Consider the following 11,504-nt stretch of genomic DNA (forward strand, 5'->3'; position numbering starts at 1 on the left):
GTGAAGAGGCGACTCCGGGATGCTGGCCTTTTAGGCAGAGTTCCTCTGTCCAGTGTCTGTGTTCTTTTGCCCATTTTAATCTATTATTTTTATTGACAGTCTGAGTCTGAGCTTTTTCTTTGCAACTCTGCCTAGAAGGCCAGCATCCCGGAGTCGCCTCTTCACTGTTGGCATTGAGACTGGTGTTTTGTGGGTACTATTTAATGAAGCTGCCAGTTGAGGACTTGTGAGGCGTCTGTTTCTCAAACTAGATACTCTAATGTACTTGTCCTCTTGCTCAGTTGTGCACCGGGGCCTCCCACTCTTTCTATTCTGGTTAGAGCCAGTTTGCGCTGTTCTGTGAAGGGAGTAGTACACAACGTTGTACGAGATCTTCAGTTTCTTGGCAATTTCTCGCATGGAAAAGCCTTCATTTCTCAGAACAAGAATAGACTGACGAGTTTCAGGAGAAAGTTCTTTGTTTCTGGCCATTTTGAGCCTGTAATCGAACCCACAAATGCTGATGCTCCAGATACTCAACTAGTCTAAAGATGGCCAATTTTATTGCTTCTTTAATCAGAACAACAGTTTTGAGCTGTGCTAACATAATTGCGAAAGGGTTTTCTAATGATCAATTAGCCTTTTAAAATTATAAACTTGGATTAGCTAACAACCATCACAACCACCATTGGAACACAGGAGTGATGGTTGCTGATAATGGGCCTCTGTACGACTATGTAGATATTCAATTCAAAATCAGCCATTTCCAGCTACAATAGTCATTTACAACATTAACAATGTCTACACTGTATTTCTCATAAATTTTATGTTATTTTAATGGACAAAAAAGTGCTTTTCTTTAAAAAACAAGGACATTTCTAAGTGACCCCAAACTTTTGAACGGTAGTGTATATATTAATATATTATCCAAGCATGAAACGTTGATATTTGGTTGCATTCACAATTCAATATCCAGTTGATTGATAAGATGGATTCATGTCTCCTTCTCAACCAAAAATCTAAGTTTAAAGCATAGCAATAATAATGCTCTTGAAATAAGTTTGATTTGATTTAGTCCTATTCTTAATTATTAAGTTGTAGATTACATTTGAAGTCAACCAACCATCCTTCATATAAAAGACAATATCCAAAGGTGAAAGTTTATTATTAATATCATTAATTTGGCATCCTATTTATATGGCTAATGATAATTACTTCTAAAGATACAATCAACCATGAATGAATGATAGTATACCTAGCTACTCTTTGAAATGGTGTCATTTGGGCGAATCGGATGTCAATGTTGCCTATATAAACCCAACCTCACTCTGAATTTACATTCACATACAGCTTGTGAAGGAAAGTTATTACTTTCAAATATTCAATGTTATTTAGCTGGTCTACAAAAATGAGTATGGAAGCTGATCAATGTCTAAATGTGTTGACATGATAGTCCAGCTTGTTTCTAAGGTTGCGAGTTCAAATCTCATCAACTTTAGCTAATTAGCAACTTTCCAACTTACTACTTTTTAGCTATTTTGCAACTACTGAGCATGTTAGCTAACACTTCCCCTAACCCTTTTAGCTAAATCCTTCCCCTTCCCCTAGTCCTTACCTTAACCTACAGTGCATTCGGAAAGTATTCAGACCCATTGACCTTTTCCACATTTTGTTACATTAGTGCCTTATTTAGTTTTTTTCCTCATCAATCTACACACAATAACCCATAATGACAAAGCGAAAACATTTTTTAATTTTTTTTTTCTCCATTTATCCTCCTTGAGATGGTAATTCAACTTGATTGGACATGATTTGGAAAGGCACACACCTGTCTATATAAGGTGCCACAGTTGACAGTGCATGTCAGAGCAAAAACCAAGCCATGAGGTCGAAGGAATTGTCCGTAGAGTACTGAGACAAGATTGTGTTGAGGCACAGATCTGGGGAAGGGTACCAAAAATGTCTTCAGCATTGAAGGTCTCCAAGAACACAGTGGCCTCCATTTTTAAATGGAAGAAGTTTGGAACCACCAAGACTGTTCCTAGAGCTGGCTGCCCGGCCAAACTGAACAATTGGAGAAGGGCCTTGGTCAGGGAGGTGACCGAGGACCTGATGGTCCCTCTGACAGAGCTCCAGAGTTCCTCTGTGGAGATGGGAGAAACTTCCAGAATGAAAACCATCTCTTCAGCACTCCACCAATCAGGCCTTTATGGTAGAGTGGCGAGACAGAAGCCACTCCTCAGTAAAAGGCACATGACAGCCTGCTTGGAGTTTACCAAAAAGCACCTAAAGGATTTTCAGACCATGAGAAAAAAGATTCTCTGGTCTGATGAAACCAAGAAATAACTATTTGGCCTGAATGCCAAGCGTCACGTCTGGAGGAAACCTGGCACCATCCCTGCGGTGAAGCATGGTGGTGGCAGCATCATGCTGTGGGGATGTTTTTTCAGCGGCAGGGACTGGGAGACTAGTCAGGATCAAGGGAAAGATGAACAGAGCAAAGTACAGAGTGATCTTTGATGATAACCTGCTCCAGAGCGCTCAGGACCTCAGACTGGGGCGAAGGTTCACCTTCCAACAAGACAACGACCCTAAGTACACAGCCAAGACAATGCAGGAGTTGCTTCAGGACAAGTCTCTGAATGTCCTTGAGTGGCCCAGCCAGAGTCCGGACTTGAACATCTCTGGAGAGACCTGAAAATAGCTGTGAAGCGACACTCCCCATCCAACCTGACAGAGCTGGACAGGATGTGCAGAGAAGAATGGGAGACACTCCCCAAATACAGGTGTGCTAAGCTTGTAGCGTCAAACCCAAGAAGCCTCCAGATCAAGCAATGGCGCCGAAGGAGATTGCTGCCGTTTTACGATCCCGTAACCAATTGTGCATGTTTTTTCACATTATTTTGTACATAATGTTTCTGCCACCGTGTCTTATGACAGAAAAGAGCTTCTAGATATCAGGACAGCGATTACTCACCCCATACTGGAGGAATACTTTTTCTTCAACGAGTCGGATGGGGAGGATTTACAGACGCCCGACAAGGTCCTCATCCCCGTAATTCGCAGGAGAAAGAGACGGAGGTATCGTGGACGAAGATCCGGGTGCCTTGTTAGGATCCGTCGCCGAGACGGTAATCTACCTTTACCATCAGTCCTATTTGCCAACGTACAATCATTGATAATAAAATAGACGAAATACGATCACTTATATCCTACCAAAGGGACATTAAAAACTGTGATATCTTGTGTTTCACCGAGTTGTGGCTGAATGACGACATGAATAATATACAGCTGGTGGGTTTTAAGCTTTTTCGGTAGAATAGAACATCAGCCTCTGGTAAGACAAGGGGTGGCGGTCTATGTATATTTGTAAAAACAGCTGGTGCACGAAATCTAAGGAAGTCTCAAGGTTTTGCTCACTTGAGATAGTGTGGTCTACAGCTTATCATGAAATACTCTATCTACCAAGAGAATTTATCTGTATTTTTCGTAGCTGTCTACATACCACCACAAACCGATGCTGGCACTAAGACCGCACTCAATGAGCTGTATACGGCCATAAGTAAACAGGGAAACGCTCAACCAGAGGTGGCTGGGGACTTTAATGCAGGAAAACATAAGTCCGTTTTACCTCATTTCTACCAGCATGTCAAATGTGTAAGCAGAGGGAAAAACACTAGACCACCTTTACTCCACACACAGAGACGTGCACAAAGCTCTCCTTCGCCCTCCATTTGGCAAATCTGACTATATTTCTATCCTCCTGATTCCAGTTTACAAACAAAAACTAAAGCAGGAAGCACCAGTGACTCAGTCAATAAGAAAGTGGTCAGATGAAGCAGATGCTAAGCTACAGGACTGTTTTGCTAGCACAGACTGGAATATGTTTCGGGATTCCTCCGATGTCATTGAGGAGTACACCACATCAGTCACTGGCTTCATCAATAAGTGCATCAATGACGTCGTCCCCACAGTGCCCGTACGTACATACCCCAACCAGAAGCCATGGATTACAGGCAACATCCACACTGAGCTAAAGGCTAGAGCTGCCGCTTTCAAGGAGCGGGACTCTAACCCGGAAGCTTATAAGAAATCCCGCTATGCCCTCCATCAAACCATCAAACAGGCCAAGCTTCAATTCAGCTAAATTACTTCTATGCTCGCTTCGAGGTAAGTAACAATGAAGCATGCTTGAGAGCATCAGCTGATCGGGACAACTGTGTGATCACGCTCTCTGTAGCCGATGTGAGTAAGACCTTTTAAACAAGTACACTTTTTTTTAACCTTTATTTATCTAGGCAAGTCAGTTAAGAACAAATACTTATTTACAATGACAGCCTACACCGGCCAAACCCGGACGACGCTGGGCCAATTGTGCACCACCCCATGGGACTCCCAATCACGGCCGGTTGTGATACAGACTGGATTCAAACCAGGGTGTCTGTAGTGACGCCTCAAGCACTGAGATGCAGTGCCTTAGACCGCTGTGCCACTCGGGTTCCTGAATATTCACAAGTCCGCAGGGCCAGAAGGATTACCAGGACGCGTACTCCGAGTATGCGCTGACCAACTGGCAAGTGTCTTCACTGACATTTTCAACCTCTCCCTGTCTGAGTCGGTATTACAAACTTGTTTCAAGCAGACCACCATAGTCCTTGTGCCCAAGAACACTAAGGTAACCTGCCTTAATGACTACCGACCCGTAGCACTCACGTCTGTAGCCTTGAAGTGCTTTGAAAGGCTGGTCGTGGCTCACATCAACATCATTATCCCAGATACCCTAGACCCACTCCAATTAGCATACCACCCAAACAGATCCACAGATTATGCAATCTCTATTGCACTCCACACCTGGACAAAAGGAACACCTATGTGAAAATGTTATTCATTGACTACAGCTCAGCGTTCAACATCATAGTGCCCTCAAAGCTCATCACTAGTCTAAGGACCCTGGGACTAAACACCTCCCTCTGCAACTGGATCCTGGACTTCCTGACGGGCAAGCCCCAGGTGGTAAGGGTTGGTAACAACACATCTGCCAGGCTGATCCTCAACACGGGGGCTCCTCAGGTGCGTGCTCAGTCCCCTCCTGTACTCCCTGTTAACTCACATATGGCCAGGCACGACACCAACACCATCATTAAGTTTGCTGATGACACAACAGTGGTATGCCTGATCAACGACAATGACGAGACAGCCTATCGGGAGGAGGTCAGAGACCTGGCCATGTGGTGCCAGGACAACAACCTCTCCCTCAACGTGATCAAGACAAAGGAGATGATTGTGGACTACAGGAAAAGGAGGACCGAGCATGCCCCCATTCTCATCAACAGGGCTGTAGGGAGCAGGTTGAGAGCTTCAAGTTCCTTGGTGTTCACATAACCAACAAACTAACACGATCCAAGCACACCAAGACAGTCGTGAAGTAGGCAAGACAAAACCTATTCCCCCTCAGGAGACTGGAAAGATTTGGCATGGGTCCTCAGATCCTCAAACGGTTCTACAGCTGCAACATCGAGAGCAATCTGACTGGTTGCATCACTGCCTGGTATGGCAACTGCTCTGCCTCCGACCGCAAGGCACTACAGAGGGTAGTGCGTACGACCCAGTACATCACTGGGGCCAAGCTTTCTGCCATCCAGGACCTCTATACCAGGCGGTGTCCGAGGAAGGTGCTAAAAATTGTCAAAGACTCTGGCCTATAGTCATAGACTGTTCTCTCTGCTACCGCAGGGTAAGCGGTATCGGTGCGCCAAGTCTAGGTCCAAGAGGCTTCTAAACAGCTTCTACCCCAAGCCACAACAACGCAGGATTCCTGCCGTAATCCCTGAGCCACTACTTCTGATCCTCACAGGTAGCTTGCAGCTAGCTAGCTCACAGCTTGCAGCTAGCTAGCTCACAGCTAGCTTGCACCCTTCGTGGCACCCAGTACCGAAGCTATCCCCTAACGCCACTGCCACGAAGCTAGCACCAGTTAGCAAACAAAATTCTACAATACCTCTTTCGCCATCTGGCTTGGATTCTCTGTCGACACGGCGCCCCGCCGCACCACCACGTCTGGTCTGCCGACAAATACTCCATCCGCTGTGCCCTCAACCGGCCTCCGTCTGAGCAGACCACCCCCGGGCTACTAACTTTAAACGCCGCGTGCTAGCGTGGTGACAGCCTCCCTGTTCCATCCACTGCTCCCCCCTGGACACTACGATCACTTGGCTACATAGCTGATGCCTGCTGGACTGTCCATTAATCACGGTACTCCATTCTGTTTATTTGTGTTTATCTGTCGGCCCCAGCCGCGAACTCAGGCTCTGTGTGTAGTTAATCCGACCCTCTCTGCCTAGTCATCGCCATTTTACCTGCTGTTGTTGTGTTAGCTGACTAGCTGCTGTTGTCTCACCTGTTGTTTTAGCTAGCTCTCCCAATCAAGACCTGCGATTACTTTATGCCTTACTATATGTCTCTCTCAAATATCAATATGCCTTGTATACTGTTGTTCGGGTTAGTTACCATTGTTTCAGTTTTCAATGGAGCCCGTAGTTCCACTCTTAATACCTCTGATACCTCCTTTGTCCCACCTCCCACACATGCGGTGACCTCACCCATTATAACCAGCATGTCCAGAGATACAACCTCTCTTATCATCACCCAGTGCCTGGGCTTACCTCCGCTGTACCCGCACCCCACCATACCCCTGTCTGCACATTATGCCCTGAATATATTCTACCACGCCCATAAATCTGCTCCTTTTATTCCTTGTCCCCAACGCTCTAGGCGACCAGTTTTGATAGCCTTTAGCCGCACCCTCATCCTACTACTCCTCTGTTCCTCGGGTGATGTGGAGGTAAACCCAGGCCCTGCATGTCCCCAGGCACCCTCATTTGTTGACTTCTGTGATCGAAAAAGCCTTGGTTTCATGCATGTCAACATCAGAAGCCTCCTCCCTAAGATTGTTTTACTCACTGCTTTAGCACACTCTGCCAACCCTGATGTCCTTGCCGTGTCTGAATCCTGGCTTAGGAAGGCCACCTGGCTTAGGAAGATTTCCATACCCAACTATAACACTTTCCGTCAAGATAGAACTGCCAAAGGGGGAGGAGTTGCAATCTACTGCAGAGATAGCCTGCAAAGTTCTGTCATACTTTCCAGGTCTATGCCCAAACAGTTCGAACTTCTAATTTTAAAAATTAATCTCTCCAGAAATAAGTCTCTCACTGTTGCCGCCTGCTACCGACCCCCCTCAGCTCCCAGCTGTGCCCTGGACACCATCTGTGAATTGATCGCCCCCCATCTAGCTTCAGAGTTTGTTCTGTTAGGTGACCTAAACTGGGATATGCTTAACACCCCGGCAGTCCTACAATCTAAGCTAGATGCCCTCAATCTCACACAAATCATCAAGGAACCCACCAGGTACAACCCTAAATCCGTAAACATGGGCACCCTAATAGACATTATCCTGACCAACTTGCCCTCCAAATACACCTCTGCTGTCTTCAATCAGGATCTCAGCGATCACTGCCTCATTGCCTGTATCCGCTACGGGTCCGCTGTCAAACGACCACCCCTCATCACTGTCAAACGCTCCCTAAAACACTTCTGCGAGCAGGCCTTTCTAATCGACCTGGCCCGGGTATCCTGGAAGGATATTGACCTCATCCCGTCAGTTGAGGATGCCTGGTCATTCTTTAAAAGTAACTTCCTCACCATCTTAGACAAGCATGCTCCGTTCAAAAAATGCAGAACTAAGAACAGATATAGCCCTTGGTTCACTCCAGACCTGACTGCCCTCGACCAGCACAAAAACATCCTGTGGCGAACTGCAATAGCATCGAATATTCCCCGCGATATGCAACTGTTCAGGGAAGTCAGGAACCAATACACGCAGTCAGTCAGGAAAGCAAAGGCCAGCTTTTTCAAGCAGAAATTTGCATCCTGTAGCTCTAACTCCAAAAAGTTCCGGGACACTGTAAAGTCCATGGAGAACAAGAGCACCTCCTCCCAGCTGCCCACTGCACTGAGGCTAGGTAACACGGTCACCACCGATAAATCCGTGATAATCGAAGACTTCAACAAGCATTTCTCAACGGCTGGCATGCCTTCCTCCTGGCTACTCCAACCTTGGCCAACAGCTCCGCCCCCCCCCGCTGCTACTCGCCCAAGCCTCCCCAGCTTCTCCTTTACCCAAATCCAGATAGCAGATGTTCTGAAAGAGCTGCAAAACCTGGACCCATACAAATCAGCTGGGCTTGACAATCTGGACCCTCTATTTCTGAAACTGTCCGCCGCCATTGTCGCACCCCCTATTACCAGCCTGTTCAACCTCTCCTTCGTATCATCTAAGATCCCCAAGGATTGGAAAGCTGCCGCGGTCATCCCCCTCTTCAAAGGGGGAGACACCCTGGACCCAAACTGTTACAGACCTATATCCATCCTGCCCTGCCTATCTAAGGTCTTCGAAAGCCAAGTCAACAAACAGATCACTGACCATCTTGAATCCCACCGTACCTTCTCCGCTGTGCAATCCGGTTTCCGAGCCGGTCACGGGTGCACCTCAGCCACGCTCAAGGTACTAAACGATATCATAACCGCCATCGATAAAAGACAGTACTGTGCAGCCGTCTTCATCGACCTGGCCAAGGCTTTCGACTCTGTCAATCACCATATTCTTATCGGCAGACTCAGTAGCCTCGGTTTTTCTAATAACTGCCTTGCCTGGTTCACCAACTACTTCGCAGACAGAGTTCAGTGTGTCAAATCGGAGGGCATGTTGTCCGGTCCTCTGGCAGTCTCTATGGGGGTACCACAGGGTTCAATTCTCGGGCCGACTCTTTTCTCTGTATATATCAATGATGTTGCTCTTGCTGCGGGCGATTCCCTGATCCACCTCTACGCAGACGACACCATTCTGTATACATCTGGCCCTTCCTTGGACACTGTGCTATCTAACCTCCAAACGAGCTTCAATGCCATACAACACTCCTTCCGTGGCCTCCAACTGCTCTTAAATGCTAGTTAAACCAAATGCATGCTTTTCAACCGGTCGCTGCCTGCACCCGCACGCCCGACTAGCATCACCACCCTGGATGGTTCCGACCTAGAATATGTGGACATCTATAAGTACCTAGGTGTCTGGCTAGACTGCAAACTCTCCTTCCAGACTCATATCAAACATCTCCAATCCAAAATTAAATCGAGAGTCGGCTTTCTATTTCGCAACAAAGCCTCCTTCACTCACACCGCCAAACTTACCCTAGTAAAACTGACTATCCTACCGATCCTCGACTTCGGCGATGTCATCTACAAAATAGCTTCCAATACTCTACTCAGCAAACTGGATGCAGTTTATCACAGTGCCATCCGTTTTGTTACTAAAGCACCTTATACCACCCACCACTGCGACCTGTATGCTCTAGTCGGCTGGTCCTCGCTGCATGTTCGTCGTCAGACCCACTGGCTCCAGGTCATCTACAAGGCTATGCTAGGTAAAGCGCCGCCTTATCTCAGTTCACTGGTCACGATGGCAACACCCACCCGTAGCACGCGCTCCAGCAGGTGTATCTCACTGATCATCCCTAAAGCCAAAACCTCATTTGGCCGCCTTTCCTTCCAGTTCTCTGCTGCCTGCGACTGGAACGAATTGCAAATATCGCTGAAGTTGGAGACTTTTATTTCCCTCACCAACTTTAAACATCTGCTATCTGAGCAGCTAACCGATCGCTGCAGCTGTACATAGTCCATCGGTATATAGCCCACCCAATTTACCTACCTCATCCCCATACTGTTTTTATTTATTTACTTTTCTGCTCTTTTGCACACCAGTATCTCTATTTGCACATGATCATCTGATGATTTATCACCCCAGTGTTAATCTGCTAAATTGTAATTATTCGCTCCTATGGCCTATTTATTGCCTACCTCCTCATGCCTTTCGCACACATTGTATATAGATTTTCTTTTTTTCCCCTACTATGTTATTGACTTGTTTATTGTTTACTCCATGTGTAACTCTGTGTTGTTGTCTGTTCACACTGCTATGCTTTATCTTGGCCAGGTCGCAGTTGCAAATGTGAACTTGTTCTCAACTAGCCTACCTGGTTAAATAAAGGTGAAATAAAATACAAATAAATAAAATAAGACTCCTGAACATCTAGTCAAATGGCTACCCAGACTATTTGCATTGCCCCCCCCCCCCCCCCCTCTTTTACACTGCTGCTACTCTGTTTATTATTTATAGTGGCAAGAAAAAGTGTGTGAACCCTTTGGAATTACCTGGATTTCTGCATAAATTGGTCATCAAATTTGATCTGATCTTCAACAAAGTCACAACAACAGACAAACATAGTGTGCTTTAACTAATAACACACAAATTGTATTTTTCTTGTCTATATTGAATACATAATTTAACCATTCACAGTGTTGGTTGGAATTATTTAATTAACACAAAACACTATACAAAATGACAAAACAAACTAACCGTCACAGTCCTAGCTGGTGCAGACAAAACACAAAGACAGGAAACAACCACCCACAATCCCCAACACAAAACAAGCCACCTATATATGATTCTCAATCAGGGACAACGATTGACAGCTGTCTCTGATTGAGAACCATATTAGGCTGGACACAGAAACAGACTAACTAGACACACAACATAGAATTCCCACCCAGCTCACGTCCTGACCAACACTAAACAAGCAAAACACATAAGAACTCTGGTCAGGACGTTACAGTTATTAAATCCAAGGGTTCACATACTTTTCCCACCCTGCACTGTGAATGTTTACACGGTGTGTTCATTAAAGACATGAAAACGTATAAATGTTTGTGTGTTATTAGTTTAAGCAGACTGTGCTTGTCTGTTGTTGTGACCTAGATGAAGATCAGATAAAAATGTATGACCAGTTTATGCAGAAATCCAGGTATTTCCAAAGGGTTCACATACTTTTTCTTGCCATACTTTTTCTTGCATAGTCACTTTAATAACTCTACCTACGTGTACATATTACCTCAATTACCTCGACTAACTGGTGCCCCCGCACATTGACTCTGTACCGATACCCCCTGTATATAGCTTCGCTATTGTTATTTACCTGCTGCTCCTTAATTATTTGTTACTTTTATTTTAAGTATGTTTTTCTTAACTGCATTGTTGGTTAAGGGCTTGTAAGTAAGCATTTGTAAAGTGTCTGAATACTTATGTAAATGTAATATTTCAGTTTTTTTTTATACATTTACCAAAAATTCTAAAAACCTGTTTTTGCTTTGTCATTATGGGGTATTGTGTGTAGACTGATGAGGGAAAAAACTATTTAATAAATTTTAGAATAAGGTCTGCAACGTAACAAAATGTTTAAAAAGTCAAGGGGTCTGAATACTTTCCAAATGTACTGTATGTAACTCCTAAACTTAACCCTAACCCAACCCCTAACCCCTAGCCTAGCTAACGTTAGCCAGCTAGCTAGAATTCGTATAATACTGTATCATGCAAATGCATAATGGACATCCACAGATTAATACATAATGGACAT

The sequence above is a fragment of the Salvelinus namaycush genome, chromosome 21 (genome assembly GCF_016432855.1).
Source record: "Salvelinus namaycush isolate Seneca chromosome 21, SaNama_1.0, whole genome shotgun sequence".
NCBI lineage: Eukaryota > Metazoa > Chordata > Actinopteri > Salmoniformes > Salmonidae > Salvelinus > Salvelinus namaycush.